We start from the raw sequence: 19,593 nt of genomic DNA, 5'->3' as shown, positions 1-19,593 counted from the left end.
CCTATAATTATACCATATCGGGCGTTGCGAGCAAATGTGTGGTAATCGACCATGGTGAGTGAATTGTAATTATTACTTCCACATGGATATTCCTTGATATACGGTGCCTAATTTATTTGTACTTTAAGAAAAGGTGTTTGATTCAGTTTATCGCCCAAGAAAATCAGACGAGAGGGACCCCAGCGCTATATTTTAGGATGGACACGCTTCATGACACCCCTGCTTTCCAGTGAAGAAATAGTAAAGAGGACAGTAGGAATGTGAGCACCCGGATAGCGAGAAACAGGAGAACACGTAATGTTAGGTTTGTGAAGTTGCACCAGGGATAACGAGCGATACTGTGAAGAAACCAGCAGAAGTTAAGTTGAACATTCAGTGGTCTGTCACAGCTTGACTCCATTACTGAACCACATAGTTCTTCTACAGCCTCTTTCTCCTCTAGCAGACTTTCGGATAGCGCGTCCAAATCGCACTTGCTTTCGATCTACTCATGCCATCTGTCTGCCTTTTTTGCAACGTTTAATATAAGTTTTCTATTACCAGCTCGGAGATTAAGAAACTTACGTTTAACTTCTCCGGATTTACGCTTGATCTTTCTGCGTGCCGTTGCGATTGTTTCTAGATTAACACCAACAGAGCCAAATAAGAACCATTCAAATGAATACCGTTGCGAACGGCCTACCGTAGGGAAGGTAGATATAGATGACTCGCCACAATAATACAAACTTACGTACTACATACTTATATACAGACATAAATATATACTAATAACTTTACAGATGACGAAATTGAAAAAAAAAATTATGATGACAAAATTAATCAGTACACTAAGGAAATTCAATACTTAATTATGATGCAGAACCAGAATTCGATACTGAGAAGAGGAAGAGCAGGAAAAATAGTATGGAAACATGGGGGACGAAGGAATAATAGAGCATTCCACTTACAGCATGATTCAGTCACTGAAAATACTTAATTTAAGAATCATGATACGTGGGCATACTCACATAATAGACCTGGAGACATCGGAAGGTTTAGACAGATTTCATAATACTAACACAAAGATTTTAAAGCTTGATTTTAAACTGGAAAACATTTCCGGAGCAGATGTGAACTCTGAATATAATTCATTAGTAATGACATGAGGAATGAATAAAGTTAAAGAAATTGCAAAAGAATTGAAAAATTAAGGATAAGAGGTAACATTGAGAAATGGTATAGTAAAGGTAGCACAGACGAAACCGGGTAAAAAGACAACACACTGATGAAATATTTGGGTAATAGACAAGATATTAGAAAATAACCAATGAAAGTGTAAAATCACATACAGACGACTGAAAAATGAAATTGACAGAAAGAGCGAAAAAGAGAAAGCATGACTAGCTAGATGGGAAATGAAAAGCTGTTGAAGCAGTTATGAATATAGGGAAGACAGCTGTCAAGCACACGAATATATATATTCTTACAGATTTCTGTCTTTTCTCGATATGGGAACCACTCTAATGAATATCGTTGTGAATGGATTACCATAAGGAAGGTAGGCACAGATGACTCACTGCAGTAAAACAAACGTACGTACTACATACATGCATATATACATAGATACATATTAACAAAACATTCAACGCATATCACAATTCAATCATTCCAAATACTTAATTTATGAATCATGATAGGAGGGCATATTCACAGAATACATGCATAAATGCGATTGTAGCCCCACGCCATACTACGTTGTCGAAGTTAGTTAACATGCATACTACGAGATGCAGTCTTACAATTTCAGACCATATCTGTTGCAAATAGTTTCTCGCTCCCGTATTACCTTGTTTTCGCCTAAGGGCATTTGGATTTCGGTAACTATAACATTATTTTTGAATTCAGTTCATTATCTTCGTACAGCCTCCATGTCAGTTCTGACTGTGCTGATATTTTCTTGCATATGATTCACACTGACATTCACTTCTTCCCAAACAGTACTTAAATTGCAATCCATAGATTGCTAGATACCTTTAACTCGCATCCGATATTTAATGACTTTCGAATCTTGCTCGATATAAATGTCCTCTAGCTTTTTCATTACGATTTCCTCTAAATTACATTCCGTTACCAGATTGTAAATTCGAAAGCGCTTTCTTTATCACTTTCTAGCATTCGTGACTTTGCTTTTTCTGCTTTCAGAGAAATTTCCGTGGAACATCCCGCCAAACTGCTTGTCTTTTTCACTACGCCATGATACGAATTGGTAACAAAGCGCTGTGGACATATTAGTAAATTTTTCTAACAGCGCATCCAATTGTCCACCCTGGGCTGATATTGTGTCAGCTTTGAAACGGATGTTATCTGCTCGACCTTCTCTAAACTATATGGTAACTTTCTGAGGTTCTTTAATTTCACTTTTCATTTCTTCCCCTGTTCTTCTATTACATCTACTGCTGATGATAATGACGTCAGTTTTTTCACTAATCTGTAACAGATTGTATCTTCTGCCTTTGCTCTGTCGCTCCATCTGTCTTCTGTTTTCTCCAATCAGTCTCACCTGACAGTTCTTTCGCAGACTGGGATACGTTATTCATAGTTTCTGCGTGTTCAGTTTCTTATACAGGGTGTTACAAAAAGGAACGGCCAAACTTTCAGGAAACATTCCTCACACACAAATAAAGAAAATATGTTATGTGGACATGTGTCTGGAAACGCTTAATTTCCATGTTAGAGCTTTATTACTTCTCTTCAAATCTCATTAATCATGGAATCGAAACACACAGCAACAGAACCTACCAGCGTGACTTCGAACACTTTGTTACAGGAAATGTTCAAAATGTCCTCCGTTAGCGAGGATAGATGCATCCATCCTCCGTCGCATGGAATCCCTGATGCACTGATGCAGCCCTGGAGAATGGTGTATTGTATCACAGCCGTCCACAATACGAGCACGAAAAGTCTCTACATTTGGTACCGGGGTTGCGTAGACAACAGCTTTCAGATGCCCCCATAAATGAAAGTCAAGAGGGTTGAGATCAGGAGAGCGTGGAGGCCATGGAATTGGTCCGCCTCTACCAATCCATCGGTCACCGAATCTGTTGTTGAGAAGCGTACGAACACTTCGACTGAAATGTGCAGGAGCTCCATTGTGCATGAACCACATATTGTGTCGTGCTCCATTGAGCGTAGGTGGAGGAACGTGGGGCCCAATCAAGACATCACCAACAATGCCTGCCCAAACTTTCACAGAAAATCTGTGTTGATGACGTGATTGCACAATTGCGTGCGGATTCTCGTCAGCCCACAAATGTTGATTGTGAAAATTTACAATTTGATCACGTTGGAATGAAACTAAAATGAGCTCTTACATGGAAATTAAGCGTTTCCGGACACATGTCCACATAACATTTTTTCTTTATTTGTGTGTGAGGAATGTTTCCTGAACGTTTGGCCGTACCTTTTTTGTAACACCCTGTACATGTCTTTCACAGGACCTACTTCCGCTTCATTTTGTTACCAAGTTCAATAAAATCACTATTTCCAGTAAAAAGTTTTAACCTACAGCACACAATTATATTTTTGGTCACAATTCCACACACTTTACATTATACGCCCAAAGTAAACAGCAATGGCGTATTGTACAGCTAATTAGCGCTGGTAACAGTGTGCATGTTTGCGCTACAGTCCACATATATGTGAAAATATCTATCTGCCGCAACAAGTATTTTACCTTTTAAATTAAAGATAATGTCTTTATGCATTCAATAATTAAACAAGAATTTGCAAAGAGCTTGGTGCATCCATTAATGACTGAATTAAATTGAGAACAATTGTGTCTTTCGTGTCATAGAAGGCTCCAGTATTCATTGACTTTAAAGTAATTGACTCTAAATAACGATCAGTGTGAAGTCGTCCACATAAATACTAAAAGAAATCAGCAAAATTTCGGTTATTCGATAAACCACACGAATCTAAAGGATGGAAACTCAAGTAAATACCTACAGATAATAGTTACGAATAATTTAAATTGGAACCATCATACAGATAATACTTTTAGGAAAGCAAACCCAAGACGGCGATTTACTGGCAGTATAATTATAAAATGTGAAAGGTCTATTAAAGAGACTGCTTCTATTACGCTTATCCGCCCGCTTCTGGAGCATTGCTGTGCTGTGTGTGATCCGGCTCAGATAGGACTGACGAAGGGCATCGGAAAAGTTCAAAGAAGAGCAGCTTGTTTTGTATTTTCGGGGGAATAGTGGAAAGTGCCACGGATATGATATATGGATCGGGGTGTGAGTCATTAGGACAAAGGCATTTTTAACGGGGCACGATCTTCTCATGAAATTTCAATCAAAGCGTGAAAATATTTTGTGGCGCCCACCTACGTAGAGAGAAATTATCATCTTAACAAAGTAAGAGAAATGGGAGCTCACACGGGAAAATTTGTGTTCGTTTTTTCCGCCGGCTGTTCGAGAGTGGAACGGTAGCGAAGTAGCTTGAAGGTGGTTCGATGAAATCTGCGCCAGGCACTTCATTGTGAATTTCAGAATAATGTTGAGGGGTAGATGTTCTTAGATTTTATTGCCTCTTCATTTCGTGATTGAACACGTATATTATCAGTTATTCCTTACGAATTATGATACATGAAATATAAAATTTGAAATAGAATCTAAAGCTCTCAGATTACCAAATGTCACACTTGAATTAGAACAAATAAATTACCCGAAAATTGATACTTTCAGTCGTTTCGAAACATTACCAGGTTTAACAGGTCTTTTCTTTTTATCTCCCCCTCAAATAGAAACCAATTTGTTCAGGTAGATAGCTGTGAATTAAGTGGTCTCATTTAATCTATTTCGATTGTGTAACTTCGTGCGGATTCAGATATATGCAGACGCCGTAGCTCACGCTAGTATTGATTCTTTAACTTACCATTTCTTATTTTCAGTAGGATTTTAACGATTTCTTGATAATACAGTATTCGACTTGACAAAGACGGCTTTTGTCTTGTATAAGCTGCGCCTGTACGCAATCACAGTCGAAACAGACGTGTGTCAATGTCAATCCCCATCTTCCTCTTCCTCAGTGAGATATCTGAAAGTGAGTTCGGCGGTAGAAACTGCCATCATAATGAACTTACAAAATGATTATATTAGAGACAAAACATTAAAGCAAAACAGGATATAATATGTATCACTTTGCTAGAAGAAATAAATTAGTTCGAAACCCGTGTAAGACTGTCATTGGAACTTCATGATTATTTAATTTTCTCTTTTCTACGTTTCCTACGCTATTAATAAAATGGAGACACATCTTTTATAATTCATTCCTACATCACAAAAGAACAACATTTTATAGATGGCAATAATTACTGTAAGGACTTTGAATACGCGTTTACTAAGTCAGGAAAAATGAAAATGCCGATGAGCTAAAGATTTCTGAAGTAGTTCTCCACATATATTACGAAAATAGATTTGTGTGCGTGTGTGTCCCACATCTCCTCCTAAACCACTCGACCGATTGCACCAAAACTTGGTTCACATGTCCCTTACTATCACGCAACACTCGCTGTGGGGGTATGAACTACCTACATGTTAGAGTTCAGAAGATATGACCTCATAATCTATGAGATGCGTAAAACTGCATAACGTTTAAATATACTACTTCTCTGCTACCAGTTCTAATCGCAATAAATTTCGCATACATGACCCACATATTCCACAAAACACACCTACAAAATTACATCACGGTACCACACATAATTCACGGATTTGACGTCATAATACGTGAAATACATTGCGCACAATGTTTAAATTTATTACTTCTTTGCCACTAGGTCTATTCCCAACACAGTCTGCACACAGTATCCACATATGCCGCTGAATGTGCCTACAAAATTATGTCATAGTGTGACACATGGATCAACAGATATGACGTCATAAACATTGAGATGCATAAAAACTGCCGCATCATGCATAACGTTAAATTTATTACTTATTTGCTAGCAACTTTATTCGCAATATATTTCGTAGACAGTATCGACATTCAAGAGGTATGCGTTATAACCAATGAAACGCGTGAAAAACTAAAGCTTCCTGCAGTTGTAATACATTTATTCTTTACTACTAAGAAACTTGTAAAATCTAGACAAATTAAGGAAATATCTGACACCTGGTAACGTTTTTGACAGCTCTCAACTGTAGTAAAAAACAAAAGCTGTCTATAGAGCTGTGAAGAGGAGCTGACATAGGGACTTTTACAAAAGCGCGTTGTAAATAAGCGCAGCAGCTGAGCCCAGCTTAGAGAAACTGTACGTTTCCAATTGGCAAAATGAATGCCCGGGAGATATCTGGTTTGTCGGGCTAGTGTTGATGATAAAGTGGCAGCAATTTACAATCGCAGGACTAGTATACATAATGATCAACTAAGGACGCCCAAACGGTAAGACGCGGTCAGATGATAAAGTTTTGCTATTATGCATATTATTCCAACATATATCTGTCCTACCGTCACAGGAAAATCTGTTACACCGAGAAATGCTCAAAGAAGGCTTTACAAATGCAGTGCGTTTTTGAAGCGAAGGCTTACGTGACCTTCGTCATTCCTTTGTATTTTCACTGCATACTTTAACGTGCCCCCCATGAACCATGGACTTTGCTGTTGGTGGGGAGGTTTGCGTGCCTCAGTGATGCAGATAGCCGTACCGTAGGTGCAACCACAGTGGAGGGGTATCTGTTGAGAGGCCAGACAAACGTGTGGTTCCTGAAGTGGGGCAGCAGACTTTTCAGTAGTTGCAGGGGCAACAGTCTGGGTGATTGACTGATCCGGCCTTGTAACACTAACCAAAACGGCCTTGCTGTGCTGGTACTGCGAACGGCTGAAAGCAAGGGAAAACGACAGCCGTAATTTTTCCCGAGGGCATGCAGCTTTACTGTATGGTTAAATGATGATGGCGTTCTCCTGGGTAAAATATTCCGGAGGTAAAATAGTCCCTCATTCGGATCTCCGGGCGGGGACTACTCAGGAGGACGTCGTTATCAGGAGAAAGAAAACTGGCGTTCTACGGATCGGAGCGTGGAATGTCAGATCGCTTAATCAGGCAGGTAGGTTAGAAAATTTAAAAAGGGAAATGGATAGGTTAAAGTTAGATATAGTGGGAATTAGTGAAGTTCGGTAACAGGAGGAAGAAGACTTTAGGTCAGGTGAATACAGGGTTATAAATACAAAATCAAATAAGGGTAATGCAGGAGTAGGTTTAATAATGAATAAAGAAATAGGAGTGCAGATTGAGGGTAAGAAATGAAAGAGGAAGCCGCTTGGTAGAATTTTGCACAGAGCACAACTTAATCATAGCTAACACTTGGTTCAAGAATAATGAAAGAAGGTTGTATACAGGGAAGAAGCCTGTAGATACTAGAAGGTATCAGATAGATTATATAATGGTAAGACAGAGATTTAGGAACCAGGTTTTAAATTGTAAGACATTTCCAGGGGCAGATGTGGACTCTGAACACAATGTATTGTTTATGAACTGTAGATTAAAACTGAAGAAACTGCAAAAGGGTAGGAATTTAAGGAGATGGGATCTGGATAAACTGACTAAACCAGAGGTTGTACAGAATTTCAGGAAGAGAAAAAGGGAACAATTGACAGGAATGGGGGAAAGAAATACAGTAGAAGATGAATGGGTAGCTTTGAGGGATGAAGTAGTGAAGGCAGCAGAGGTTCAAGTAGGCAAAAAGACGAGGGCTAATAGAAATCATTGGGTAACAGAAGAAATATTGAATTTAATTGATGAAAGGAGAAAATATAAAAATGCAGTAAATGATGCAGGCCAAAAGAAATACAAACGTCTCAAAAATGAGATCAACAGGAAGTGCAAAATGGCTAAGTAGGGATGGCTAGAGGATAAATGTAAGGATGTAGAGGGTTATCTCACTAGGGGTAAGATAGATACTGCAGGAAAATTAAAGAGACCTTTGGAGAAAGGAGAACCACTTGTATGAATATCAAGAGCTCAGATGGATACCCAGTTCTAAGCAAACAAGGGAAAGCAGAAAGGTGGAAGAAGGATATAGAGGGTCTATACAAGGGCTTAGGACAATATTATGGAAATGGAAGAGGATGTAGATGAAGATGAAATGGGAGATATGATAACTGCGTGAAGAGTTTGACAGAGCACTGATAGACCTGAGTCGAAAAAAGGCCCCCGGAGTAGACAACATTCCATTAGAACTACTGACAGCCTTGGGAGAGCCAGTCCTGACAAAACTCTACCATCTGGTGAGCAAGATGTATGAGACAGGCGGAATTCCCTCACACTTCAATAAGAATATAATAATTCCAAAGCCAAAGAAAGCAGGTGTTGACAGATGTGAAAATTACCGAACTACCAGTTTAATAAGTCACAGCTGCAAAATACTAACGCGAATTCTTTACAGACGAATGGAAAAACTGGTAGAAGCCGACCTCGGGGAAGATCATTTTGGATTCCGTAGAAATATTGGAACACGTGAGGCAATACTAACCCTACGACTTATCTTAGAAGCTAGATTACGAAAAGGCAAACCTACGTTTCTAGCATTTGTAGACTTAGAGAAAGCTTTTGACAATGTGGATTGGAATACTCTCTTTCAAAATCTGAAGGTGGCAGGGGCAAAATACAGGGAGCGAAAGGCTATTTACAATTTGTACAGAAACCAGATCGCAGTTATAAGAGTCGAGGGACATGAAAGGGAAGCAGTGGTTGGAAAGGGAGTGTGACAGGGTTGTAGCCTCACCCAGATGTTATTCAGTCTGTACATTGAGCAAGCAGTAAAGGATACTAAAGAAAAATTCGGAGTAGGTATTAAAATCCATGGAGAAGAAATAAAGACTTTGAGGTTCGCTAATGACGTAATTCTGTCAGAGACAGCAAAGGAGTTGGAAGAGCAGTTGAACGGAATGGATAGTGTCTTGAAAGGAGGATATAGGATGAACATCAACAAAAGCAAAACGAGGATAATGGAATGTAGTCCAATTAAGTCGGGTGATGATGAAGGAATTAGATTTGGAAATGAGACACTTAAAGTAATAAAGGAGTTTTGCTATCTGGGGTACAAAATGAGTGATGATGGTCGAAGTAGAGAGGATATAAAATGTAGACTGGCAATGGCAAGGAAAGCGTTTCTGAAGAAGAGAAATTTGTTAACATCGAGTTAGATTCAAGTGTCAGGAAGTCATTTCTGAAAATATTTGTATGGAATGTAGCCATGTATGGAAGTGAAACATGGACGATATATAGTTTAGACAAGAAGAGAATAGAAGCTTTCGAAATGTGGTGCTACAGAAGAATGCTGAAGATTCTACGGGTAAATCCCATAACTAATGAGGAGGTGTTGAACAGAATTGGGGAGAAGAGGAATTTGTGGCACAACTTGACTAGAAGAAGCGATCGGTTGGTAGGACATGTTCTGAGGGATCACCAATTTAGTATTGGAGGGCAGCGTGGAGGGTAAAAATCGTAGAAGGAGACCAAGAGATGAATACACTAAACAGATTCAGAAGGATGTAGGTTGCAGTAGGTACTGGGTGATGAAGAAACTTGCACAGGGTAGAGTAGCTTTGAGAGCTGCATCAAACCAGTCTCAGTATTGAAGACCACAACAACAACAACAACAACTTCAAAGCGTGCACTGATTTACAAATTATTTATGAGCATACAAAATGAGAGCATAAAATCTTTGATTGGATGGGTACGCCGAACCAGTTGCTCAGACATTGATTGTTCGTATGTCTTTAGTTGAACGCATGAACTTCGATATTTTCCCAGGTGCAGCTTTTGTGATGTATACATCTAAATATCTTCGATATTTACGAATGTCCTTGTATCAGATGACCAATCAGCTTTCCAAGGCGAAAAAAATACGCTTCCGACATGCGGCTGTTTGATTTATTATACTTTTTTAATTTATGTTGTTTGTAACACGTATGTTTTCTAAGTGTCAAACGTGATCAGGAGTGGAATATTTCTTCGTTGTCTGCTGATGTTTCGTGTCTTGTGTAAACTGTACCACGTTTGATAGTCTTTCTGCACGTACTTGCACCTGACAAACGGCATTTAGTGTTGTCGATTTTTTTCCCATTTTTCTTTGATGTGTAAAAATCAATATATGCAAAACAGTAAGGAAGTTTTACTACCGGCAGTAATGTGTAAGTTTATTTTTGGTAGCTAGTGTAGGTTAGGATACAAAAAGCCACAGGAGAGAAGTTGTTGGGTGTTCTCAGGCTGAGCCAGTATTAAGAATTTATGGCTTACGAGGTTGATCAACAAGTGGCTCCCGGCTCAAGCTATTGAGAGTTTTCACCGAAAAGCGGTGCGGCAGTTAAAGACGAAATGCAGAGCGTCGGATTTTCATCTGGCTCCTGGCATGAATTTAGTGCTGAATATTTCGTATCCACGTCCCTACGAGGACTAAATGTTCCTACTGCGAGACCTGAAGCCACATTAATTCTTTCCTACAGCATTAATTTAGAAAATGGAAAATTACTATGATCGTATGCCTTCTGGTACATCATTTGTTTGGCATTGCTACCATTAAATTTCTTCACTCGTATGTGATAAGCGTATTCGACATTTCATATCGATCAAAGCAGTATTAATTACAAGTTTCAAGATTAAGTAGAAACGTAATAAAATCTGATAACCGAAATTTCAACGGAAAATGATTAGGACATACACAAAGATGAAGCCCAATTGTACATAATGTCACACTTCTTTTCTATACTGCGTTCATCATAAGAATAAACCTGATATAAACATTCCATGTATTCTTCTGGGTTTGCTGAAATCTCATTGGATTTCGTTTAACCTGGAGTGGAAGCCATTTTTCATTAAAATAATGATTAGATATGTGTTTATTAGTATGTAACTGACGAGTTTCACATTTAAAAGATGAATATATTCCACACTGAACGAAAAACGGAAGACCAATCCGAGATTTGAACAGTTTTATCACATTACTGTCGCACAACCCTACCGATGCGTCGATACTCCCCCTGCTCAGAGATGCGTTAACTTTCGCAGACACAGTTCCTCTAAAAATTTCAAAGCTGATTTTGTTCTGTATACTTGGGAAAAAACATTAAGAACAACCTTTTCCTTGACACTTTTTGACGGTGTTCCACGCGCGTATTTCACCACGGACCAGGAGGCGTCAGCCATTTTCACACTACGTATTAACAGCGCGACAATAAGAGAACATCAGCACACAGACTGCAATTGTACACGATTTTTGAAATAAAAGCTATGTAGCAAAATCATTATTAAGAAAAACTTCGATGAGTCTTGATACATTAGAATATCTAAGAGTTTCATTTACGCTACCATAGAATAAGATATCTAACAAATAAATAGAACCTACTTCCAAGAGCGTAAAAACACTAGTGTACGTGCGCTCCGGCTGCTGATAAATCATAGCGTTTGTGTTTGTTTCATCATGAACAAAGTATAGCCCGCGCAGTACATAATAGAGTGTACGCTATGCCGTTATTGAATTCTGCCTTTCCTGTTTCATTCGCTAATGCAGCAGGCTTGAAAATTACTGCCCTTATGCGTTATCGTAGTCTGTATCTTTATTAATGGCTTTCACGGAAAACAGATAGGGAAATGTGCTTTCATTAGGTGTCTCAAACATTGCTCCTCTAAATATTTCCTAAAGATTCCAGAGTTTCCAGTCAACTTTTTCTGAGCAAATTATTAATACTCCTACACTGCTTCCTAGCTGAAAATATAAAAGAACGTCTCTATATTCGTTCACCATCTTTAGTCCACCAAGGAGGTAACACCAAATAAGCGGATGTAAGCATACCATAGTCATAAGAAACCCAATTGGAAAACCGATGAGTGAAGTACAACACATATATTCAGCTTATCAGTGACACCATACTGTGCAGTAATGAACAAAGTACAAAGGACAGCAGTATCAAAACCCGTCGAACTATCGTGTGAAGTTCTACGACATATCTCAGTACGGCAGTCTGATGAGACAGTGTTATGATATTAATGCACTTCCCCGTATCTTCCTGTCACTCTTTCTTCTTCTGGCAACTCCAAAGTGACGTGAACACTTACTACACCAGCTCGAGTTTCTTGGTACAGTGCCTGTTAGTTCGTTAGTTATATGTTCCATACATCATTTGAACAACTATTTTATCGAAACGATGTGCAGCGAGTGCGATTATAAGGTACATATAACGAGCATATTCATGCACTCATGCAGCTACACTTAAAACTCGGTGTTTTTTAGAGGTAACCATGTTTTTAAATACAAATTCTTCCAATGAATAGAAGGAATTATTCAACGATCTTAGCTTAGATTTAAAACTTGCTTTGCTGCCTGTCAGACATTTTATGCTACTGAACTTCTTTCTGAGCCTCCGCCAGTTTCAATAATGAGAAAAAGTTAATTTTTCTCTAGTGCTATAGGTGCGGGATTAGTATTTTTCTCATTGTCGTGAATTATTTATGATGAGCTGCATTAGCGAATATGTGTATTGTGATGGTGCAGTTAAAATACTTTACTGCTTAAAAAGACCGAAACATGATGAACCGTGGGTGAACAGCGTATAATATTCTTACTGCTCGTTTTGTTGCAATCAGTACTTTCTTTCTAAATGATGAGTTATCGCAAAAAACTATTTAATGGAAGTATGCGAAATATTGTTTCCAAAACTAGCAGCTATACGAAGAGCAAATGTAGCTGAACTTAATTGTTTGAACAGTTTATTAATACGCTTCTTCCAATTTAAGTTTTCATCAATATGTGCACTTCAAAATGTCATTCAGTCTTAACTGTTTACAGACTCCTGTTCATGTGCTATATCTGTTTGTAGTATGGCTGTATGTTTTTTTGTTTAAAACTGAATATAGAGTGTTTTCTCAAGATTGAGGGAGAGTCCATTTTCAGAGAACCATTTAATAATTCTTTGAAGAACATGATTAACAGTCTCTTATCACTTTATCTCTAATGCGATTTGTTTTACCTTTAGAATCACCTGCACAAAATACCAATTCTACTTAATGAATGTTAAGTGGAAGATCATATACGTAAGGAACAGGAGTTGACCCAAAATTGAACATTGTGGGACTCTTTTTGATTTCTCCCTAGTCAGTACAATTTTCTGCCCTTCTAACGTTTCAGTTATTCAGCACAACATTTTTACATTCTGTTTGTTAAGTACTACTAAAACCAGTTATGTGTTAAACCATCAGACCCACAAAACGTTAAGTTTTCTAACGGGGTAAAACGATCTACGCAATCAAACGCCTTAGAAACAACACAAAAAATACCAGGTGGCGATATTTTATTGCTTAAGACTTGTGTGAATAGGTCTAAAACTGCGCTAGTAAGACGTTCCTTTTTGTCGAAATGGTCGTGAAGAATGTACTAATAATTTCCAAACAACAGCAGCATTGGCTGAACTGCTCGTATAACGTAAAGGGCCGCGCGCTAGCTTGCGAAATAAGAAAGTGAGCCAAACTCGCACCGAATCGGCGCGGCGGATTAAGAAATATGGCTGTCGAATCGGCCAACCTGGATGGGCCTTTTAGGCTGTTTCCCACACACCCTTAGGCAAATAATTGGCTGGTTCTCACTTTTTGTCATAGAAAATATGATACGGAAACAGATGAAATAGGTTCACACACAGTGAAAAGTTTACATGTTGTGCACACGTCTCCCTTCGCTTAGGTATCTGACAATTGCTGTGACAGGAAGGACATCAAACTGCAAATTTAAATGGAATGAATTGGTCAAATGGTGATTACGGCGAAGCACTTCGCAGACCCGGTAAACGCTAAGGAAAAGAATAAGAAGAAACGATAAGAGCAATAGCCAACGGCCTTGCCGCACTGGCAACACCGGTTCCCGTCAGATCACCGAAGTTAAGCGCTGTCGGGCTGGGCTAGCACTTAGATGGGTGACCACCCGGTCTGCCGAGCGCTGTTGGCAAGCGGGGTGCACTCAGCCCTTCTGAGGCAAACTGAGGAGCTACTTGATTGAGAAGTAGCGGCTCCGGTCTCGGAAACTGACATACAGCTGGGAGAGCGGAGTGCTGGCCACACGCCCCTCCATATCCGCACCAAGTGACGCCAGTAGGGTAAGGATGACACGGCAGCCGGTCGGTACCATTGGGCCTTCATGGCCTTTCGAAAAAAAAATAGCAATAGTTAATGTGTATCACAGTGCGTTAGAAACAGGTGTCGCGAAAACTAAATATATACGTAGGTGTGCTGAAAAGTAATGAGTCCGAATTTTTTATGTGAAAACCCTAGACATTTTGATAAAACAAACGTTATTAACATTCTACGGCTTTAATCTTCATGTCTGCTTATTTGCAGCCATTCGCCCCTAGAGGGCTCCGAACTCCATAGCGGTGTGTAATGTATATACACTGAGATGGCAAAGTCGTGGATAGCGATATGCAGATATACAGATGGGGGCAGCATCGCGTACACAAGGTGTAAAATGGCAGTGGATTAGCGGAGATGTCATTTGTGCTCAGGAGAGTCATGAGGAAAGGTTTCCGACGTGATGATGGCCGCACGACGGGAACTAACAGACGTTGAATACGAAATGATAGTTGGAACTAGACGTACGGGACATTTCATTTCGTAAATCGTTAGGGAATTCAATATTCCGAGATCTGCAGTGTCAAGACTGTCCTGAGAATACGAAATTTCTAGCGTTACTTCTCATCAAAGACAATGTAGTCTCCGACGGCCTGCACCTAACGGCCGAGAGCAGCGGTGTTTGCGTAGAGTTTTAAGTGTTAACAAACAAGCAACACTGCGCTAAGTAATCGCAGAAATCAGTGTGGGACTTACGACGAAAGTTTCCATTAGGACAGGGCGTTAATGGGCTATGGCAGCAGACGGCCGACGCCAGTACCTTTGCTATAGCATGACATTTGAAACGTCCCCTTAGAAAAATTGTACAAGACTGTGCTTAAACTGACACACAATATTTTTAGCGCAACGCAATCTGACTTTCAAAATTCCCTACAAAAGAATGGCCCTGACTAACTTTAATCTATACCTTTCACAAATCACTTACCTCACAAAAATCTTCATTACTCGAACTACTGCAATAAAGCGAGCGCCACTACTGCCAGCTAAATAAAAGATTCAAACTACAGAAGGCACTAACAACTGATAGGGATAGTTAGCAAATGAAAGATTTTAATAGAGAACAAACAATGTATTTACCTTAATATCATCAAAAGTCATAATATATGTAATTTCAAAACTCCGCCATTTCCTTCCACACATCCACCACTGCTGGCGGCTCACCTCCAATTGCGCAACGCTACGCGCTGTTCACATCCAGCTGCCGCTGCCCAACACTACAATGGTCTAACAATGCAAACTAACCACAGACTGCACACAGCACAGCCAGTGATTTTCATACAGGGCGCTACGTAACGTTGCCAATAAGAAAACCTAAACAGCCTACTTACACATTGACTGCAGCGCATCTCCTGGGCTCGGTTGGACACCAGACGACTTGGAAAACCGTGCATTGATCAGATGAGTCCAGGTTTTCAGTTGATAAGAACTGATGGTAGGGTTCCAGTGTGGAGCAGACCCCACAGGGCTATGGACCCAAGCTGTCAACAAGGCACTGTGCAAGCTGCTGCTGGCTCCATGATGGTGAAACCTGTGTTTACATGGAATAGATGGGGTCCTCTGGTCCAGCTGAACCGGTCGTTGATGGAAAATGAATCTGTTCGCATACTAAGAGACCATCTGCAGTCATTGATGGACTTCATGTTCCCAAAGAACGACAGATTTTTTATGGACGACAGTGCGCCATGTCACTGAACGCAATTGTTAGCGACTGGCATGAAGAATGTTCTGAACAGTTCGAGCGCATGATTTGGCCACCTAAATCGCCGTCATGAATCCAATCGAACATTCATGGGACATGATCGATAGTTCAGTTCGTGCACACCTGCACCGGCAACACTTCGACAACTACGGACGACTATAGAGGCAGCATGGCTCAATATTTCCACAGGGGACTTCCAACGATTTGTTGAATCTATGCCACGTCGAATTTATGCACTAAGTCGTACAGCCGGCCAGAGTGGCCGAGCGATTCTAGGTGCTACAGTCTGGAACCGCGCGACCGCTACGGTAGCAGGTTCGAATCCTGCGTCGGGCATGGATGTGTGTGATGTCCTTAGGTTAGTTAGGTTTAAGTAGTTCTAAGTTATAGAGGACTGATGACCTCAGGTGTTAAGACCAATAGTGCTCAGAGCCATTTGAACCATAAAGCCGTACAAAGAGGGGTCCGACACGATATTAGGAGGCATTCGATGACTTTTGTCAACTCGGTGAATGTAGAAGAGTTCTTCCAAGTGAAACATTCTACAGTGTCGGTATCAACAAACTGATGTGTCGTTGGGAAAAAGTGTTCGTCACTAGGGTGTCTATGTCGATAAATAATCATTTACACATGGAAAACATAGATCTAGAATGTTAATAATGTTTGTTTCATTTAAAAAGCATTAATAGTTTTGACATTGAAAATGTGGAGGCATTGCCTATGAGCACGCCCTCGTATAAGATTGTTCGTTTTATGTAACAAGTTCATACAATCAAGAAAAAGTTTTCATTATTTCTCGGAACCTCCTAGTTGCTACCAGAATACTTGTCTCTCTAGTTATTTTGGATGAGAAAGAGACACAATAACGTCTATACGAATGTTTAACGAAACAACGGAGTGTTCAGTGTCGTGGGTGCAACAAGGAGATTTCTGTGTTGAAAATAAAAATAATAAAGACAGGGTGCGAAGATATTGTAGTTTCAAAGTATTGTTTAATATTTTTTTTTTTTGTACTTCTTTGCTTAAACACAAAGTGGTGACTCAGAAAATCCATGATGAGAAAGGTTTTCGGATGTCAGTATGAAGCGATGGTGCTTGTGTTAGAACGAGTGCACAACTCTATATGTTTTATGTGTATTTAACCTATTTTAGAATTCGTTACATTTTTGCAATGTAAATCTCATTCCGTTGAATGGCACAATGACATGATTTTTACCAACATGGCACATTAGACGGTGAATGCAGTTCGAGTCGTAAGTTGTGATACTTCCCCTTTTTTCCAAATTTAGTAACTAATCACGGTGAACTAATTTGGTAAATCTGTGCGAATCTACACAATACCGCTGTGAATCGAGCAGAGCAGCAACTGGTGCACGGTAGCTCCAAATTAAAACCTAACACTTTGCATTTAGATGAGTTTCCAGCTCGCTTTTGTGTACTCTGCGGGAAGCTATCTCTATCTAAAGCCAATGCGCGGTTAAATTATCGACAACAGGGCCCTTAATCAGGATTAAATTCTAGAGCGAGTTCCAGTTTCGACTTATCAGATAAGCCCCGTGCCGCGGCATGGAATGCGGTCGTAATGGTGCCAATTACCGCGGCTTTGTTACTGAACCGCCGCTACTCACAATGCGCGCTCCGCAATCGGTGAAAGCGGCGATCTGGAAATCCACTGGCGAGGCGTTCCACGGCAAATGCCACGTCTCAGCAGTACTTCACTAGAAGTCGGAAGGTAATTTCAGTAAGCTGCAGTGCTTCTTGCTTTGTGTTCTAAAGGTACAGACGTCTTAGCGCTTTTTTGTTTGAAGTGAATGAAAAGCGCTACATCGTCTCTTAATGTTGGGAATGACAGTGTGACTCTAACGAGACTGTTGTAAAGTCCTAGATCATATATTGAGCTCAACATTATCAGGTATCTGCAAGACCTTTCCCTATGCCCGTCAGCAAGCATTCCAAAAACAATGGGTCCCGCGACACGGAATTTGCGCTTTTCTCAGATGAAAGCCATGGTAAAGGTAATAAGGTGGTTGTAGCATTTCGTGGCTTCGAAAAGCATTTGTATCGGTACCACAATAACGATTATTAAGTAAAGTACGATCATACTGGTTATGAAACATAACTTGTGACTCGACAGGTGTAAAGTGGTCGCAGCGTATTATCTTGGATGGGGTGTCTTGGAAAAATAACTTCAGTCGCACTACAGAGAAGTGTACTGAGAGGCATAGTATTTCTGTTGGGTATTAATGAACAGACAAAAATATTGGGAGTAACGCCGTAATTTGCAGGTTGATGTTTTGGTTTGTGGTTTGTGGGGCGCTCAACTGCGTGGTTATCAGCGCCCGTACAATTATCCAATCTTTGCTCAGTCCAATTTCGCCACTTTCCTGGATGATGATGAAATGATGAGGACAACACAAACACCCAGTCATCTCGAGGTAGGTGAAAATCCCTGACCCCGCCGGGAATCGAACCCTGGACCCCGTGCTCGGGAAGCGAGAACGCTACCGCGAGACCACGAGCGGCGGACGAATTTTCAGGTTACAGGTATCTTTAATGAAGTACCGTCTAAAGAAAGGTGCACAAGTTGCCAGTCAGGTCAAGATTTCAAACCGGTGAAAATGTTGGCAACATGCTTTAAATGTACATAAAATGCCAAATTGTGCACTTCGCGACACGCGGGAAAGACGTATCCTATAAGTAAAGCTGCAATGAGCCGCCACTCGAATCAGTCTGACTATATAAATACCTGAGTGTAGTAACTGGTAGTGATATGAAATGGGATGATCAAATATGTTCAGTTGCTGGAATTATAATAGAAAGTCCTGCTAGTCTACAAAAGAGGCAGTTCAAGAAGTCACTTGTGAGTCGCACCTTGGAGTATTGCTAAGTATGTGTTGTCCTACCAGAACTGACAATGGATATTGAATGTATACGAAGGAAGACGATACGGATTGTCACAGATGTTTTTGACACACGAGACAGTCTTACGAAAATGATGAGAACCCTAAACTGGCAGTCACTTTAAGGTAGATCCCAATTATCCCACAAAAGCGTTTAGAAATTCGCGTTGTAGACATGCGAAGCAGCTGCGCCCAGTGTACAGAAACTGTCCGGGATACTGTGCTTATGCATTTGTACGTTATGCATATTTCTTTCTACGACTATTTCATAAATTCAAAGGCGTTTTCACAAACACGTGGAAATGAACTTTTTTCTACACTTCTCTAGAAAAATAGTTAATTTTTTTTTCGTTTCTAATGAAAAAGTGGCCAAATGAATACGCTGAAAACGCCGGGTTTATTAGCTAGAAACGACAGTATTAATACTGTCTAGGTCCTACAACAGTGTAGTAACATAGTGTCTGCTTTACTGTGCTATCAGTTATTTCGTTTATAGGTCCAAACTGAATAACGCAGCAATTCCTGGTCCCCTGCAGGAATTATCTCCAACCCGAAGAGAGCACTTTCATGAGATATTTAAGCATGTGTGATGTATATATCGTAATGGTGTAAAGTACAAAATATGTGTGTATTAGCTGTACTGTGGGAGGAAGAAGATTTTCATACATTCGTTTTACAGTCTGTAACCTCCATCATATTTCACACTTTATGCTAGAGTCTAAAAAAATATGATCATTGTAACCATTTGCTACCACTAATCAGTGTTACAGTCTTGCGAAATAGTTACAATCTTCTGAAAATAATTTAGTTTCGTGACAGAAACACAGTCCAGCCGTTTT

The 19,593-nt window shown here is 40.0% G+C and overlaps 1 pseudogene; it reads left to right on the top strand.

The window, feature by feature from the left end:
* The first annotated feature begins 13,858 nt into the window (after positions 1–13,858).
* Positions 13,859–13,976, top strand: LOC126103338 (5S ribosomal RNA; annotated as a pseudogene).
* Positions 13,977–19,593: the final 5,617 nt, after the last annotated feature.

Source organism: Schistocerca cancellata, chromosome 1 (assembly GCF_023864275.1).
Source record: "Schistocerca cancellata isolate TAMUIC-IGC-003103 chromosome 1, iqSchCanc2.1, whole genome shotgun sequence".
In the NCBI taxonomy this organism is placed as follows: Eukaryota; Metazoa; Arthropoda; class Insecta; order Orthoptera; family Acrididae; genus Schistocerca; species Schistocerca cancellata.
This window is presented reverse-complemented; position numbering and strand designations above follow the sequence as displayed.